Raw genomic sequence first — 15,259 nt, forward strand, 5'->3', positions numbered from 1 at the left:
AACGCGGTTTCAAGCCAAACTTTCTCTATTTGCAAAATGACGTTTTTACTTTTTGATTATGTTTTGTTTTAGCTTCAGCTCACGTGTTTCTTATACAAGACACACTAAAATATGGAACCCTGAGTTAAGGTTACAAAACGCAATCTTTATGTTTACAAACATGATGTTTACGAAATCGAACTGTAAGATACAGTGGCCACTGTGTATATTCTATTTCATAAATAGATAAAGTAAGTCACAACAGTCTTATCAAAAGAAAGGACGTTGCCCTGGTTAAGCTTTTTCAATTTGCGTCATCCGTATTTGGCTTAAATAAATTGTATATTGGCCACAATATGCATTATCACGAAAAGTTTAAAGCTGAAGTTTAAACTCGTGATCGTCCATTGCTTCTAAGCAAAAAGAAAAACAGAAACAAACACGAGCATCGAAAAAAGTTGCAAGACCGTCTCTCATATGTCAAACAATTTTCCTATTGGTCTACTGGACGTCAAACATTTACACAAGCTACCATGTATTTGAAAATTGAAAAGTGAAAACGAATTGTTCCCGTTGATGAAAAATGTAGCATATTCTATGACTTGTCGGTTCTTTTGTATAATACTAAAACATTTGGAATAACTTTACTATGAACTATATAATTGTCGTTCAGAAAAATTTGCTGTCGGTTAGATAGTCATTGGTCATTGTTCCTTTGTCTGACCGGATGTCAGGCAATCTTTCTAGCGGTTTGGCGAGGGTCTGTAAACATACGTAGTGTTCGGGTAGACATATTTTAGTATAGTACATGGGCCGTGGATTTAGCGTATAATAATTTTTACATGTAGCGTTTTAACCTTGCATGAATACCTCTATTCGGGGTGAACTATGAGATCCAAATTTATTGACGTATGTAGGTTAAAACGAATTAAATCTTTTTTTAAAAGGTTTTATGTTGTCATTTGTAGTTATGCAAAGGATTTGTTCAGTGACCCAGGCAGTAGCATTCAGTCCCTGTTTTGAATGGTACAAGTTTTTCAGATGTAGACTATATTTTTTTGTATAACATAACAATGGCACAGTGAAATGGACGCTTTTATTAGGTCGTATGTACTTCAAAGGGGATCATTTATACGTGATTACAGATATCCGCTACTGATTGCTTTCATACATAGTTTGGTATCCAACAACTAGAAGCATACATAATATCGTTACAACAAAAGAATTCACACAGGGCTATTGTGCTAGTTTTACGACAAATGGGAAAAATGTGATATCTGGTTGTTGATCATTTGTTTTGGGTCGTATATATCACGGTAATTTAATAATTTTTTTTATTTTCAGGTCATCAAAAGTAAATGAATGAAAATGCCTTTCTTCGCATTTTTAAAATTAAATTTATTCCATCAGCAGTCTACATGAATGTCGACTTACATGTGCATGCTTATGATATGAGTTCAAACGAAAAGAATACGTTTGTATTCCAGTCGTAAACGGGACCTTTTGCCTTGTAATGACGGCTCGAATATTACGTTTTTGTCATGTAGTGAAGACTCAAACTGGACCTTTGGTTGTGTCGTGAAGACTCAAGCAGAACCTTTTGTTGTAACATGACCTTTTGTGGAACCCTTTGTCTTATCGCGACGTCGGGACCGTTTTGTCTTGTCGCGACGACTCTATAAAGTGTATCGTGCAAATAACAAATTGATGCAGCATTGGTAACAAAGGGCTCATTCAAAATGTAGTCATCTGTAAACACGTCAATTACTGAATGATAACTGATTTATTTCACGTGAATTTTAGTACCGTTATCGAGCATTGCCCTGTAACATTTATTCGCTATGTACATTCATTCCTTTTGTGACCACTTTATTACATTCAGGATTATTATAAAGTAGTTTTTGAATACACGAGAATAATGTGCCCATTCTTAAAACGGCGATTATTGTCTTAACTGGAATACATTGTACTTTAAAAGTTTTTTCTTCTTCTTTTTTTTTTTGCGATTTAGTGAAGTCTTTTCATGTATCCATGCAGGTATGTACTACATTGACTTTCAGAAATCACATTTTAAGGAAGTACTTTTGGACTAAGTGTCTTTGATGATCAAGTGCATGGTGAGCAGGATGCCCTATCTTTCCGGCAAATTCAAACACCCTGTAATTATTACAAGTTCGCTTTCTACCCGGCTACCATCATTCTCTGGAATACTTTGCCGGCTGACATTGCTCAGGCACCTACCCTGGACCAGTTTAGGCAAGGGGTAACCAAACTGGGCCAGGACTTCTGAGTGACCAGGCTGTTTTTAATCCTTTAACTGTACATTTCACCTTTTTACTAGCACTATCAGCTTTGTCTCAAATTCTCACAAATACTTTATGTATTACTTTATTTCTCCTGTACATTCCTGCTTTTAAACTCTTATGCACTGACGCGCACCTGCATAAAATACTCGCAAGGGTGTCATGCAGTATTTATAGATAGATAGATAGGTAGATAGATAGCAGGAAACTATTTCATGCTTAAGCTATCGTGTGTACGTTTTATACGCCCAGAGGGATGTATTATGTTTTGACGCCGGTATCCGTGTTCCCGTCCGTTAGCAATTTCGTGTCAGCTCTGTAACTCTTGAACCCCTTGAAGGATTTCGAAATAACTTGACACAACTGTTCACCACATCGAGACGACGTGCAGAGCGCATGTCTTGGATAGCTCACTTCAAGGTCAAGGTCACACCTAGGGGTCAATAGTCATATGACTTTGTTTCGTGTCCGCTCTGTATCTCTTGATCCCCTTGAAAGATTTCAAAGAAACTTGACACAAATGTTCACCACATCAAGACGACATGCAGAGCGCTTGGTCTGGATGGCTTGCTTCAAGGTCAATGTCACACTTAGAGGTCAATAGTCATATGAGTGTGTTTTGTGTCCGCTCTGTAACTCTGTAACTGCTTGAAGGATTGTAAAAAAAACTTGGCACAAATGTTCACCACATCGAGACAACATGCAGAGCGCATGACTTGATGTCTCGCTTCAAGATCAAGGTCACCCTTAGGGGTCAAAGGTCATCGCTCTTGAACTCCTTGAAGGATTCCGAAGAAACTTGACACAAATGTTCACCACATCGAGACAATGTGCAGAGCGCACGTTCTGGATGGCTAGCTACAATGTCAAGGTCACACTTAGGGGTCAAATGTCATATCTTCGGGCATATATTGCTCCGTATTGCGGTGTTCTTGTTATTAGTGCGAACGGGGTGAGCTTACACAGTATTGTTTCTTCCTAACTGATTAGCCTGTCTTTCTTTCGTGCCAGTATTCGAATTTCTGTTGTTTTTTTTACATTTATTGAAACCACTAAGGTTTTATCAGTGGTCATTTTTCTTCTAAATCGTCGTCTTTACAGTGACATATTTTGGCGAATGAGACTACTAGTATCCATTTCTGTAAGAGTTGAATTTCATTAATTCATTCCATACAAACTAATATAGAGCAAAGTTATCTTTACAAAGCAATGGATATCTTCTCTAGGCCAACGATAAAAAAAACCCCATCAGATATCTATCTTACGATTCGGGATTATTTTCGCTACATTTGGGTACAATTTTACTTATTATCATTTTGGTCAACCCTTTATTCCTAGGATTATTATTATTATTATTATCTAATAAGTGGACATGCCGACAACTACGCGGACCAACGGCTGACGTGTGTCTCTTGTGTACATTTAGCACGTACAACCGCGAGAGGCGTTAATACGCTACGTGAGCTATAAATAGATCATATGTACGTGGTTAAAGATATTTACTCCTGACTGCTTGCAGAAATAGTTTGATATCCATAATAGTCAAAGATCTTAAGTATTTAACCAAGTCATGTATAACCTATTATGGTTGTATTCACTATTATCAGTTGATGTATCTAGTTTACGACATGTGAGATAAATGTATCGCACAGGTCATACACCTTTTGTTTGGACCAAGTACATCTAGGTGATTTCGAAATCTTTCAAGCCATATGAAGTAAATGAACAAAAATGCCACAGCCTTAAATTAAAATGGACCTCTCAATTACCTTAATCAAATTTCAGAAAGGATTTTCAAAAATAATTTACCGAGAAGCGTACCTACCTTTATAGCTGAGTAAAAAAAACTTCTGATTATGGCTTAGTTAACTCTTAAACGTTGTCTGGAAGAAAAAATATATCTTTCTTGCAGTCGGGTCCCTTCTGTGGTTTCGACTGAAGCATGTCTATCAGCGGGACAAGAAAATAACAATAGCAATATTGGTAACAAAAGGTTCATTCAAAAGATAGTCATCTATAAATAAGATAATTCATAAATGATAACTGATGCATTTAAAGTTCCATTAGGCTTTAAATATTGTGTTAAAAAACAGATAACGCAGTTGACCATTTAGGTGAAATGCATAAATACATGATTAGAAAATCTAGAAAATCACTTCTTTCAATATTATACATGTACCTATATACAGTAAATGTGATAAAGGGAGGTAATCGCTACTTTCAATATTATACAGGCATCTATACAGTAAATGTGATAAAGGGAGGTAATCGCAACTTTCAATATTATACATGCACCAATACAGTAAATATGATAAAGGGAGGTAATCGCTACTTTCAATAGTATACATGCATCTATACAGTAAAAAGTGATAAAGGGAGGTAATCGCTACTTTCAATATTATACATGCACCTATATACAGTAAATATGATAAAGGGAGGTAATCGCTACATTCACTATTATACATGCATCTATACAGTAAAATAGATAAAGGGAGGTAATCGCTACTTTCAATATTATACATGCATCTATACAGTAAATGTGATAAAGGGAGGTAATCGCTACTTTCAATATTATACATGCATTTATACAGTAAATATGATAAAGGGAGGTAATCGCTACTTTAAATATTATACAGGCATCTATACAGTAAATGTGATAAAGGGAGGTAATCGGTACTTTCAATATTATACATGCACCTATACAGTAAATATGATAAAGGGAGGTAATCGCTACTTTCAGTAGTATACATGCACCTATACAGTAAAAGTGATAAAGGGAGGTAATCGCTACTTTCAATATTATGCATGCACTTATTTACAGTAAATGTGATAAAGGGAGATAATCACTACTTTCAATATTATACATGCATCTATACAGTAAAATTGATAAAGGCAGGTAATCATAATCAATGGTTTCAATAACATTTTCCAGTACGGTTTTTAATATTTAAGTTTTGTCAGTTATATGAGAAAACAATTATCGGGAATTAGATTTATAAAGGGATATACATATTTTCTGATTATAACAAAAATGTAGCAACAACATTCTAAATAAAGAGCCGGTAACTATCGCGTATTTATAACCCTTATCCTGCTAAATTTCTGTAATGAACTTGTCCATCTTTCAATGTGGACCGAGTACCATTAACTGTTAAAAGGGGTGTTTACCAAAAAAAAATACTGACTGAATGGCGAACAGTGCAGATCATGATCAGACTGCATGGATGTATAGGCAGATACTGATCTGCACTGGTCGCAAAGACAGAATCAATCGTGTCTAGCATGATAAGGGTTAATTTCAACAATATAGCCTAATTCGTACCTTGCCAGTATACATTACACAAGCAATTAAAATGTAATAAATACGTTTTTGTTCTTAAAAAGGAAACTGTTGTATCAACTGAAATACTTTAAAGGGTTTTTCAACAAAATTGAAATTTATAGAGCCGCTAAGATCCTTTTTGAAAAAGGTGAAGTTTTTGTAACATAAGCTTTTCTTCTTCTTCTTTTTCTTCTCGTTCGCAACTACACTGTCAGCCCAGTAGCCTCGATGAAACTTGTCGTTTGCCGCAGATCCTCAATGCCTCCATACAATTTCTGGTGCATTGAGGTATCTATCGGCCAAGTCGCAGCTCGCTCCTGGTCATGCCTTTTATATCTCTGAAGTATATGCTCCGCAGTCTGATCTTCCTCACCACATGGACAAGTTGGCGATGGTGCCAGTCTGTATTTCTTGTACTTGTGAGCATTGAGCTTGTTGTGCCCAGAGCGAAGCCTGACCAGCATCACTTGTTCAGACCGATCAAGGAGATGAAAAGCATCTTCCTCTATCCTTGGTCTCGTTAGTGCCTTGATGATGGTGACTTTCTCCTTGTAACTCACAGGTTTTGTTGGTTGTTCTGACTGAGATCCCAGCTTAGCCAGTTTGTCTGCCTCTTCATTGCCTGCAAGTCCACAATTGGATGGAATCCACTGAAGTGCTACTTTGCAGGTTATACTCAGGCTCTGCATTCTGCTGGCTAGCTGCGGAGCTTTATTGTTGATCAGAGCTTCCATGACAGACAGTGCAACTGTGAGAAAGACGACTGAGGAGCTTTCTTCTGTCGAGTCTTCAACCATTGAGACGGCCTTCATGAGTGCTTCAGTCTCTGCCTTGTAATTGCTGCAGTGTTTTCTTGTGGCTGCATGTAGTGTTTCTCTCTTGCCAGATGGGTATTGAATGAAAACTCCTGCTCCTCCATCTTTGACGGCGCATGTGGCTGATCCGTCTTTATAGACATGAGTCCATGTTTCCGGAGGATACTCTTCATTGATCATAGCAAGTGTGAGGCTCTTCCGAATATCTTCATCCTCTTGCTTCCCGCGGTTTAGACGAGGAACAGCAAGTCTCACAGTCACCGAGGACATATCATTCGCTAGTTGGTTTATAATGTCTTCACTACCTCGGGGAGTCGTTGGTATGTTCAGCTCAGTTTTGAACTCTCGATTGAGTTTCTTTTGCCTCATGAACGAAGCTGCTACGTTTGAGCCGATTTTTGGTATAGCCATCCAACTTGGCTTTCATGGGATGGTCTTGAAAAGACCCGAACTTCTCTGCTTGAAGCAGGACCTTTGCATGTCTCTTGTCTTGTAACGGCTGTGTGCATGTTAGCTTCTCCATGAAGGAGATTGGTGTAGACTTTGTAGCACCTGTCATGATCCGCAATGCTTGGTTTTGAACCTTGTCTAGAGCCTGTTGGTTAGTTTTGGCAGTAGTGAACCAGGCAGTTGAGCTAAACTCTAAATGGGGTCTTACTGTTCGCTAACATAAGCTTTTAAAGGAGCACATAAAGATACAGATTTTGGAACAGGAATGTTTAAAGACGAATATTTTCTATAACAGTTACTAATGGACCGTAAGACTCGGCAAATTACGTATTTTCCGCATGCGCTTTCGGCATATTTCGGATTTTTTTTTACAGAAAGCTGTGTGCCCTTTGAGCTATATTTACGTCCGAAAAATGCCGAATAACCTAACGAGAAAACGTACGCCGTGTGTCATTTGAGGTCCACTACCCAAACTGCGTAAAGGTAAACAGATTATTCAAAGGGATTCCTAGTTACACCAATGGGGTCTGTCTCTGTTAGTTGTCGTTAGACATCGTTTTGGTTGAAAAAAAATGAAATAAATATTGAATAACTGAGACTTCTGTACCAAAGCTTTATTTTTGTAGAACGTAAGAAATCTGCATATAGTGGACTCGAACTTTATCAAATTGGTGCGTAAAACGATATATAAACTATTAACCTTTAGCCTGCTGGCAGCAAGTGATTCTGCCTTTGCGACCAGCGCAGACCAAGATCAGCCTGCACATCCGTGCAGTCCGATCATGGTCTGCACTGTTCGTTATTCAGTCAGTAAATTTTCAGCGAACGCCCCTTAAAATAATAAATGGTATTACCCAAATTAAATGATGGACCAGTCCATTTAAAAACTTTAGCAAGTTAAAGGTTATAATAGAACGCGGAATGCACTTCTTTCCCCATTTTCATTTTTTTAGTACGAAGGGGTGAAAGGGGTGAATACTTACTTGAAATAAATTACACGATGCTATTTCACCGTAACTGATATTCGTTCATATTTTTCACGTTTGCCTAGTATTTTCACAAATAAAAACTGCATTTTCCTCTCGACTCTTTTCAGTGGTCATTTTCTGATTGTTTAAAGGAGACATCTTTGCAGTGACATGCTCTGTGTACGAGACTTTGTTATTTTCATCGTGTTGGCTCTATAGGAGAGAAAACCATTTTTTTTCTTGAAAATCCCGCAAGGTTTGATTATCATACATGCAATACGATCTGATAAGGCAAACGCCCACCATCATTACGTTTCAGTGACAGTATTCAATGGTATTGAATACTTAGAGTGTCAGTTATACAAAGCAATAATATAATAGAGCTCGATCGGGGATGCTGTATTCCACATTCTAAAATCTGTATTTTGCATTCAGTGATTGCGTACATTGTATCCTTCGTACAGTATTTCATATTGTACAATCGCTGAAGACAGATTATCCCTGAGGGAATATTATTTAGAAAATATTACATATGAGCCGTTCCATGAGAAAACCAACATATTGGGTTTGCGACCAGCATGGATCCAGACCAGCCTGCGCATCCGCGCAGTCTGGTCAGGATACATGCTGTTCGCTTTTAAAGCCTATTGGAGTTGGAGAAACTGTTAGCGAACAGCATGGATCCTGACCAGACTGCGCGGATGCGCAGGCTGGTCTGGATCCATGCTAGTCGCAAACCCACTATGTTGGTTTTCTCATGACACGGCTCATATATGTCTTTGATTCTCATGACAGGTCACACTACAAATAATATTGATTGAATTTTAACTGAATGTTCTTTTGTTTTGTTCACTGTCGCATTGCTATGCATGTTTAGTATATTTTGTTCTTATAACGATGAACTGTACATGTTCAAGTTATATCAATAAATTACTGTTTTGTTCTGTTCTGCATTCGGCTCGAGTGGATTTTTCGCTCGTTTGACATATCTTTTTAGCTTTGTATATTTACATGGCACAGTTGTAAATACAGTCTGTTCTGGTAGTTTGTTTTAGCGCCGTTTTTAAGGTATTAGGTCACTAATAGTAATGTTTACAAAATGGCATTTGCTTGGTATATTCTGAAAGGTAACAGTGTTTTGCACTATTTTGCAAATTTTGAACAACTTTTACCATGCCGTTTTTTGATAAATTTTGAATAACTTATGGTATCTCTTCAAGCTCAAGTAGAGACAAATTTCATAGTGATAGCCACTATCCAAAACGTTTGCAGAGAACTCATTTTACCATTAATTTCAATATAAGAAACATCAAACTATTGGTAAACAATTATAAAACACAAAATAAAAATGTCAATATCATTTTTTCTACGGTGCCTCAAGTAAACAGATTAAATGAGACAGAATTCATACTTCAACATTGAAAAAATAAGGTCGAATGCTGTGTTTCTGTTTTGAATTTTGCTTACTCCATTTAAAAATAACCTAAGGGAAGATGTAAAACCTACCTAAATTTCTTCCACAATATATAATCTAAGAGTGAAAGCAAAATAGAGAACTTTCACCGGCTGTAACTCAATATTTTTAAAGATGTGTAACTCTACCCCTTCTGTTTAAGTAGTAAATTCACTTAGAACACCAAGAAATCGCTTATAAGATTCATCTGTTTCCATTTTTATACAAAAAATCAATAATAAGTCTTGAAAGAAGTAAAAACTTACTAGTAAAAAAGGAAAATAAGGAGAAAAAAAATTTGGTCCCAGTAGGGCTTGAACCTACGCACCCCTAAGAATTGCAGTAAAAGTAGGTTTATGGTAGGAATTGAATACTCTTCAAAAAGGAGGTTCTCTATTAGTGATCTAATACCTTAAACAGTATATCAGTTATGTAACAATCGAAGTTTACCTAACCAGAGTTCCCATCAATCAGATGCCAATTGATTGAGACACAACGTTTCCGATCAAATGGTTAGGAGAACAAAAACATCGTCCGGGGATTTAACTCAATACCCCATGATCCATAGGTCTGTGCTCTCCCGATTGAGCTTAGTGGATGGGGATGTAAACGGATAAGTAGGGGCCAGCACAATTAACAGCGATTGATGCCCCCGAATACTGTAAGAACAATTTAAGGTCCTGGCAGCCATCGGTATGGTTCTCAGTGCCCAAACAGAAGGAAAAACATGAATCTGAAGGAAGTGTACTTTTGTATACTGTGCGTGTAGAAGTATACTTTTTAATCCAAACTCTGTGATTAATGTATAATGAGCCGCGCCATGAGAAAACCAACATAGTGGCTTTGCAACCAGCATGGATCCGCGCAGTCTAGTCAGGATCCGTGCTGTTCGCTTTCAAACCCTACTGCAATTAGAGAAACCATTAGCGAACAACATGGATCCTGACCAGGCTGCGCGGATGCGCAGGCTGGTCAGGATCCATGCTGGTCGCAAAGCCACTATGTTGGTTTTCTCATGGCGCGGCTCATATGAAGAAAAAAAAAAGCTTATGAGAAGCAGTAAAAACAGATATAAAACTTTATGTAGTCTTATATCATTTTACGTAGTGCCCGAGTACACATGTACTGAGATTAACTGAGAACACAGTATATTATATCGTAACATTATTATATAAGGATGATATATTAAAATTGCTACAAACGGATTTATTGAAGGTATTTTGTCTCATTTGTTGGTAGATTAATTGACGTAAAATAAGCAGAATGTTTATTTGCTCAGTACAAGAGCTAATTCACAAAACATATTTCGTTGTATATTTAATAAAATTCTTGTATGTATGCAACATTTTTATCTTCTAATTTTTATGGTTTAAACAAGTTTTGGCAGATCAAGGTAAACGTGATCAACGAAAATGAAAGAAATACATAACTGATATGATCACAAGATAATACAACTGTTAAATTAGGAATGAATGAAAAAAACTTAAATCGTGTATATACATGTATGTTGCAAGATTAAAATTACATAATGCATTTGATTGAATTAAAAAAGGTGACAATAGAACCTTTCTATCGAGGACTGAAATACTGACAGTTAGCTAGTTTGACTAATTTGAAACGGGATTTCAAATGAAATACAAACTTTATGATGACATGATATAAATAATCTATGTCTATTGAATCAGGGCATTGTCATGACAATGAAATGCAAAATAGTTTATGTAAATATTGTAACATTTCTTCAGTGGAGAGTGAATATCATTCTCAGTCAGATAAACTGAGAATTAGATGCCAATTGATTGAGACACAACGTTTCCGATCAAATGGTTAGGAGAACAAAAACATCGTCCGGGGATTTAACTCAATACCCCATGATCCATAGGTCTGTGCTCTCCCGATCACTTAGTGGATGGGGATGTAAACGGATAAGTAGGGGCCAGCACAATTAACAGCGATTGATGCCCCCGAATACTGTAAGAACAATTTAAGGTCCTGGCAGCCATCGGTATGGTTCTCATTGCCCAAACAGGAGGAAAAACATGAATCTGAAGTGTACTTTTGTATACGTGCGTGTAGAAGTATACTTTTTAATCCAAACTCTGTGATTAATGTATAATGAGCCGCGCCATGAGAAAACCAACATAGTGGCTTTGCAACCAGCATGGATCCGCGCAGTCTAGTCAGGATCCGTGCTGTTCGCTTTCAAACTCTACTGCAATTAGAGAAACCATTAGCGAACAGCATGGATCCTGACCAGGCTGGTCAGGATCCATGCTGGTCGCAAAGCCACTATGTTGGTTTTCTCATGGCGCGGCTCATATGAAGAAAAAAAAAGCTTATGAGAAGCAGTAAAAACAGATATAATACTTTATGTAATCTCATATCATTTTACATAGTGCCCGAGTACACATGTACTGAGATTAATTGAGAACACAGTATATTATATCGTAACATTATTATATAAGGATGATATATTAAAATTGCTACAAACGGATTTATTGAAGGTATTTTGTCTCATTTGTTGGTAGATTAATTGATGTAAAATAAGCAGAATGTTTATTTGCTCAGTACAAGAGCTAATTCACAAAACATATTTCGTTGTATATTTAATAAAATTCTTGTATGTATGCAACATTTTTATCTTCTAATTTGTATGGTTTAAACAAGTTTTGGCAGATCTAGGTAAACGTGATCAACGAAAATGAAAGAAATACATAACTGATATGATCACAAGATAATACAACTGTTAAATTAGGAATGAATGAAAAAAACTTAAATCGTGGATATACATGTATGTTGCAAGATTAAAATTACATAATACATTTGATTGAATTAAAAAAGGTGACAATAGAACCTTTCTATCGAGGACTGAAATACTGACAGTTAGCTAGTTTGACTAATTTGAAACGGGATTTCAAATGAAATACAAACTTTATGATGACATGATATAAATAATCTATGTCTATTGAATCAGGGCATTGTCATGACAATGAAATGCAAAATAGTTTATGTAAATATTGTAACATTTCTTCAGTGGAGAGTGAATATCATTCTCAGTCAGATAAACTGAGAATTAGATGCCAATTGATTGAGACACAACGTTTCCGATCAAATGGTTAGGAGAACAAAAACATCGTCCGGGGATTTAACTCAATACCCCATGATCCATAGGTCTGTGCTCTCCCGATCACTTAGTGGATGGGGATGTAAACGGATAAGTAGGGGCCAGCACAATTAACAGCGATTGATGCCCCCGAATACTGTAAGAACAATTTAAGGTCCTGGCAGCCATCGGTATGGTTCTCATTGCCCAAACAGGAGGAAAAACATGAATCTGAAGTGTACTTTTGTATACTGTGCGTGTAGAAGTATACTTTTTAATCCAAACTCTGTGATTAATGTATAATGAGCCGCGCCATGAGAAAACCAACATAGTGGCTTTGCAACCAGCATGGATCCGCGCAGTCTAGTCAGGATCCGTGCTGTTCGCTTTCAAACTCTACTGCAATTAGAGAAACCATTAGCGAACAGCATGGATCCTGACCAGGCTGGTCAGGATCCATGCTGGTCGCAAAGCCACTATGTTGGTTTTCTCATGGCGCGGCTCATATGAAGAAAAAAAAAGCTTATGAGAAGCAGTAAAAACAGATATAATACTTTATGTAATCTCATATCATTTTACATAGTGCCCGAGTACACATGTACTGAGATTAATTGAGAACACAGTATATTATATCGTAACATTATTATATAAGGATGATATATTAAAATTGCTACAAACGGATTTATTGAAGGTATTTTGTCTCATTTGTTGGTAGATTAATTGATGTAAAATAAGCAGAATGTTTATTTGCTCAGTACAAGAGCTAATTCACAAAACATATTTCGTTGTATATTTAATAAAATTCTTGTATGTATGCAACATTTTTATCTTCTAATTTTTATGGTTTAAACAAGTTTTGGCAGATCTAGGTAAACGTGATCAACGAAAATGAAAGAAATACATAACTGATATGATCACAAGATAATACAACTGTTAAATTAGGAATGAATGAAAAAAACTTAAATCGTGGATATACATGTATGTTGCAAGATTAAAATTACATAATACATTTGATTGAATTAAAAAAGGTGACAATAGAACCTTTCTATCGAGGACTGAAATACTGACAGTTAGCTAGTTTGACTAATTTGAAACGGGATTTCAAATGAAATACAAACTTTATGATGACATGATATAAATAATCTATGTCTATTGAATCAGGGCATTGTCATGACAATGAAATGCAAAATAGTTTATGTAAATATTGTAACATTTCTTCAGTGGAGAGTGAATATCATTCTCAGTCAGATAAACTGAAGTTTCTACTTTCCAAAACCTGAAATGATTCGTTTTTGTGTCAAAACCTGTCACAATATTTTACAACGTAGACTTTTATTCATTTGTAAATAATGCTAAAAGGTTTTTATTTGTTCAGATACAAATTCTTTTTATCATCGTCTAAGACATAGTTGCTAATCAGTTCATATTCGATCTGATCGAAATGATAACTGATATTTTAGACCGTTTTTTTAGTTACGCGCAATAGTTATAGATAGATAGATATCTTTATTTCCCCCAAGTTGTGGAGAGCCTATACTGTCTTGTCACATTTTATATATCTGATTCTTAAGTAACTTTAAGTCAAGATTAGCGAATACGTCTTAGGTTTATCTTGTAATATATATTATTTGTTCCATTTGTGTACAGTGTATGATTCAAAATGTACTGGAAATGTATATATTTGTGAATGTTAATTCTTAAATATAGTCTCATATACTTCTGATTAGAAGGGTCACATCCATTATAATTTATGTAATTGTCGATTTGTATGTTATATTTTATGCATGTATGTGAATGAGACTTAAATAAAGATTGAACTTCTCAAAGCACTTTAACTTTAAGTTGTACGCAAATCGTGTTTTTCCATCACTTTATGGCCTTCTTTATCGACATTTAACAAAAACTGGACGAGAGACGAGTGTGAAATAGTTTTAAATATCATTGACAGGAAAAAACAATTTCCCTTTTCATATTAAAATGTTGAAAATAATTATAAAGGGAACTCTGCATCCTTATTGCTCTACAATTATAAGTGGAAATTCTAAGAAATACTTACATCCAATCGTACACTCTATATCTAAAAAAATCATAACACTGAAACATATTTCTAAAATTATCATTGATCTTCCTAATAAAAACTGGTCTAGTTCAAATACTACATATATATGACCAAAAATCAATACCCTGGAGACCAAAAAAAAAAAAAAAAAAAAAAAAAAAAAAAAAAAAAAATCGATTTTCATTAAAAAAAAATACGTATCAAAATATTCACATATATATGATATTACTCAAAATATCCACCTATTATAAAAAACAACTGTTTTAAGTTGGCGAAAGCATGTTATTGTTGTTGTTTTTTCTTTCATTAAAATTAAATGGTCGATGTCCATTTCCAGTAAGGAACTTGAATATGTAAAGAAATGGAACACTCAGTCAAATAAATATAAATAATCGCAAAGTCGAGTAAGAAATACGGAACTAGACTAATAAAGTTCGCCAATTTCCGTGTCTACCGGAATTCCTACACTCCTCTTGCACAACCGCATCTTTGAACTTATTACAGATAATATCAATTCCATATTCGAAAGTTTACAAAACCGTATGTGTATATATAGAATATATATTCTCCTATCTCACATTAAAATCAAATGCCAACATCCGTCTTTCTTATAAATGATAACCATGTCATATTTAACTTTAATTGCGTTTTATGTACCGGATTAAAGTAGAAATACTTCTAAGCAGTCCGTGTATTTAACTCGTCAGTTGTCTCTTTTAACATAATCAACATTTGTGTTTTAGAAAAATAAAATTATAATAACTGCATGTGCGTGCGTAAGTGCGTGTGTACTTGGATATACTACAT

General features: G+C 35.7%; 1 protein-coding gene across 3 annotated transcripts in view; it reads left to right on the plus strand.

Annotated features, from left to right (window-relative positions):
- Positions 1-15,259, plus strand: part of LOC123533607 (GPI ethanolamine phosphate transferase 1-like) — an 87,756-nt gene that overhangs the window by 16,127 nt on the left and 56,370 nt on the right. The window lies entirely within an intron of this gene.

This window comes from Mercenaria mercenaria, chromosome 12, assembly GCF_021730395.1.
Source record: "Mercenaria mercenaria strain notata chromosome 12, MADL_Memer_1, whole genome shotgun sequence".
NCBI lineage: Eukaryota > Metazoa > Mollusca > Bivalvia > Venerida > Veneridae > Mercenaria > Mercenaria mercenaria.